Below are 4,751 nucleotides of genomic sequence, written 5' to 3'. Positions count from 1 at the left end.
ACCCAGGCATCAGTTTAACTCTCAAACCTTACTATCAGGGCAGGAGTCACTTTGTTGGGAATGCAGAGGTTAGTACATATTCTAATTCCTGTGAGCCAAAAGTGAAAACAATGAGGCCTCTTTTCCAACTGAGGTCCAAGGGCCGAATCAAAACCCATGGAGTTTAGTTTTTTCTGCATTCCCTCTTAATTCAAATTTTCCAGCCATTATTTATTTATTTATTTTTAGTAAGTCCTTAAGAGGCTACCTGTATTGAACATTTTTTTCTTTTCTTCTCAAACACCCTCTCCATCACAAGTCCTGTAACCAGTTATTCCCACTCAAGTTGAAGCTACTCCCTGTTCATTCAGGGGCTGGAATGAAACTCATCAAATTAACTTACCCTCAGAGGTTTTTTTCCCCAAGTCATGTATAGACCATCTTGGAGTACTAGGTCTAATTCTAATTCTGTTCATTGCACACTGGCATTTTGTCAGTTATTTACATATTTCTTGAAAGAATGCATGCATGAATGAGAGAAAGAGGATACACACATACGATAAAAACCAAGCATTCTTTCTACAGATAAAAATAGGGCATCAGAAAACTTAGGACAAGAACCAATATAGAGGAACTTTTTTGATCCTAGAGATTTCTTGACCTGGGTTGAGTGTATGCTCATATCCTCAAACAGAGAAGATGGTTCAGAAGATGGTCCATTCACTATCTGAATGGAGATGCATCCAGCCTTAATGAGGCTTTCTGAGGGACTACACCCCCACCTCAAACCCCTCAATTCATTTTCAGTGTCCTTTTGTTATGATGGAATATTAAGAACCTTACTTAGATCATTCTGCTCCAATTATTATCTGTTAGTTTGCAATGAATTTTGTTCTTATTAAGGTTAACTTAAGCCCTATTTCTTCAAGGAGATTTTCCTTGAAAATCTTCTTCAAGGAGAAATTCCCTTAAACGATACCAGCTTCACAGGTATTTCTTGAATAAATGCTTTACCAACCGTCACACACTGTAGTCTCTTTGCACAGATTGCATTGCTTCTTTCCTAGTATTTCATTTTTATCAATAGTTCTTGCATATTTATTTAAACAGGAGTATCTTTCTGTAAAATATTGATAGTATCTTAACTATACTGTTTTCATTGGGTATGCAAAGACTTTTAACTCTTAATGGGCCTCTTAAGGGTTTTTGCCTTGGGAAGTGAGAAGTGAAGAAGCAGGATGAATTGCCTTTTGTGTTGTCCTAGATTTGTATAGAAATGCCCTATCTGCCCATGACCATAGAATCATAGAAGTGGAAAATATCTTACCATTATCTAATCTAATCTTTTTTATATGTGTATATGGATATATACTGAAGCCTAGAGATAACAAGTGGGCCCTGTTTTTGCAGGACATATTCCTTTTCCCCAGGGAAATCTGCTTCCTTCACTCATCATGCCATCCTTCAACCAGAGCATTTTCCACTCTGCAGTCTTCTTCCTTACTGGCATCCCTCGTTTTGAAACATACCATGCCTGGATCTCCATCCTCCATTCTGTTGTCTCTTTGCCATTGTCATCTCAGGGAATGGCATGATCTTGTTTGTCATCATCACTGAGTCGAGCTTCCATGAGCCCATGTACTATTTCCTCTCCATGCTTGTCCTTCATGGACCTAGGACTGTGCCTTTCCACGTTGGTCACCATGGTGGGTATTTTCTGGTTCATTGCTCGAGAAATCAGCTTTGATGTCTGCATTGGCCATATGTTCTTTATCCATGGTTTCACATTAATGGAGTCCTTGTTACCCCTGGCAATGGCCTTTGACCGTTACACTGCCATCTGTAACCCACTGAGATATGCCACAATCTTAACCAATTCAAGAATCATCAAAGTGGGCTTTGCAATTGTTGTAGTGCCTTTACTCCTGCTCCTTAAGCATCTGTCCTTTTGTGGAAGTCATGTTTTCACCATCCATATTGTTTCCACCCTGATGTGATGAAGCTTTCATGCACAGACACCAAGATCAACAGTGTATTTGGCCTGGCCATTGTCATCTCTACTGGTACCTTGGACTCTGTCTTGATCCTTCTCTCGTATGTCCTGATCATCTCTTCCGTGCTCAGCCTTGCCTCCCCAGAGGAGTGGAAAAAGGCCTTTGGTACCTGTGTATCACACATAAGTGCTGTTGCCATCTTCTACATCCCCATGATGAGCTTGTCACTGGTGCATAGGTTTGGGAAGCATGCCCCTCCCCTTCTGCATACTCTCATTGCTAATATTTATCTGCTCATCCCTCCTGTAATGAATCCCATAATCTATAGTGTGAAGACAATGCAAATTTACAAGGCCATGCTCAAAATATTTCTTTCTAAGCTAATTTAGGACATTTTTCAGTGTATTCTTTCTTTACATTTTCTTCTCTGACTGACGTTTGATTGTTCACTAATGTGAGTTACCGCCGTATACTGATAAATGTTTACACATGCTTTCATTCTTCTGATAATCCAATAACTTACTATTTACAGAGTTCTAGATTGAATTCTTTGAGAACAGGGATTATGTCTTATGTATCTGTAACCCTATACTGCACCTGGCACAGAATAGGACCATGGTTAAAATATGTCTGCAAAATGGACAAATTAAGTCATAAATTGGGGTCCAAAAAGTCTCACCACCTCTAGGGTATGTAACTATCAAGACGTGTCTGATATAATTTAGATCAGTAGAAAAGTCTAGGTTTTAGTAATTCTTAGTTATTGGTAATGATTATTATTCTCCCAAATAGATTATTCATGGCTGAGGATCATGAATAAGTACAATAAACAAGAAGAAATGTGAATTAAAAGGATACTTTTCTAATTCTTAAAAGAGTTCTTCAGAGCTTTTGGTAAATGTATTGATATTTTAAGTATCTAATGTCTGGTGATTCATCTTCTAAATATGTGTCTAATGGGGGAAAGTGGGCAAGAATGCAGTAATGTGTTGTGATATTCAACACATCATTATATATTGCAATGATAATTTAGAAACTACTTAAACATTTACTTCAGAGTATTGGTAAAATAAAATGTGAACTGTCATGCAACAAGATAAATATTGATATAGATATATATGATACATTAAGAGAAAAGATAGATTACTATACAGTGTACTTATTGTTGTGTGTATATTTCATGTGAATATACACACAAGTGTACATGTACATGCACATAAAACATTTGTTATAAAGGTATGGAAAGACATGTTCCAAATGTCAAAATTACTTATCTTTTGATGGGTGAATATTGGTTTATTTATACTTTTTTTTTACTTTCCTGTACTTTAAAAATGCTCAGTAATGAGGTTTCTGTTGTTGCTGTGTTTTAACTTCAGATAAGAGAATAATATCCGCTTAACAACTACCTAAAAACACAACTTGTTTGTTCTTCATCTCCCATAGGCTCTTCACTCCCATGGGTCCTCACAATCTGTCTTCATACTACCCACTGGATACATTTATAATATGACATCCACTTTCCTTTTGCATCCTTCACTGTTCTCAGTGTGGTCCAGCACCAGAGCATCAAAACCACTTGAAATTCTTTTATAAAGTGCAGATTCCTCAACTCCACCCCAGAACTACTTAGGCACTCTTCTGATGGAGCACGAGAATTTGCATTTTCACAAGCTACCTAGAGGTCATCACGCATATTAGAGTAACATTCTTATAAGAGGTTTTCACTTCTGAATAACACCATGAATAACCCTAACCCTTGTCCATAGTCTTCAATCATTTTGCTCTCTCCTACTGAAATATCCACCTGCTTTCATTTATATTTGAAATTTTAAAAATATATTTTTATTTTATTATTTTTTGCTGGTATTGCTTTTTTCCCCTTCTTCCAGGTACCATTAAGACTCCTTTTTGTTATAGGTAGTCAGGTCTCTCTTCCCTGACTGATTTGAAACTATTTTATTTTTCTCCCAGTTTTACTGGGAGGTAGTTGACACACAGCACTGTGTAAGTTTAATGGTTACATCACAATAATCACATACATCATGAAAGGATTACCACAATAAGTTTAGTGAACATCATCTCATATAGATACAGCATTAAAGAAATAGAAAAAAAATGTCTCCCTTGGGATGAGAACTCAGAATTTACTCTTAACAACCTTCATAGATAACATATTTATCATGATGTATATTACATCCCGAGTACTTATTTATCTTATAACTAGAAGTTTATACTTTTGACTACCTTCATCCAATTCCTCCTCTCCCCATCCCCACATCTGGTAACCACAAATATGATTTCTTTTCCTATGAGAGTGTTTTTGAAGTAGAATTGACCTATAACACTATGTTAGTTCCTGTTACACAGCATAGTAATTTGATATTTCCATAGATTTCAAAGTAATTACTATGATAAGTCTACTTACCATCTGTTACCATACAAAGATATTACATAATTATTGACTATATTCCATGCTCTGTATATATCACAGACGTGACTCATTTATTTTATACCTGAAATCTCCCTCATCTATTTCTCTCCTCCCCTCAAACAGCCTTCCTCTGGCAACCACCTGTTTGTTCTCTGTGTCTGTTTCTGTTTCATTATGTTTGTTCATTTGCTTTGTTTCTTAGATCCACATGTAAATGAAATCATACTGTATTTGTCTTTCTCTAGCTGACTTATTTTACTTAGCATAATATTCTCTGGGTCCATCCGTGTGTGGCAAATGGCAAGATTCTATTCTTTTTTATGGCTGAATAATGTTCATTTATA

At 36.4% G+C, this 4,751-nt stretch overlaps 1 pseudogene; it reads left to right on the top strand.

The window, feature by feature from the left end:
- The first annotated feature begins 1,066 nt into the window (after window positions 1-1,066).
- On the top strand, window positions 1,067-3,583 carry LOC111169229 (olfactory receptor OR51C1-like; annotated as a pseudogene).
- Window positions 3,584-4,751: the final 1,168 nt, after the last annotated feature.

Source organism: Delphinapterus leucas, chromosome 7 (assembly GCF_059928025.1).
Source record: "Delphinapterus leucas isolate spDelLeu-1000000601 "Yukka" chromosome 7, BTC_Dleu_Yukka2, whole genome shotgun sequence".
Taxonomy (NCBI): domain Eukaryota; kingdom Metazoa; phylum Chordata; class Mammalia; order Artiodactyla; family Monodontidae; genus Delphinapterus; species Delphinapterus leucas.
This window is presented reverse-complemented; position numbering and strand designations above follow the sequence as displayed.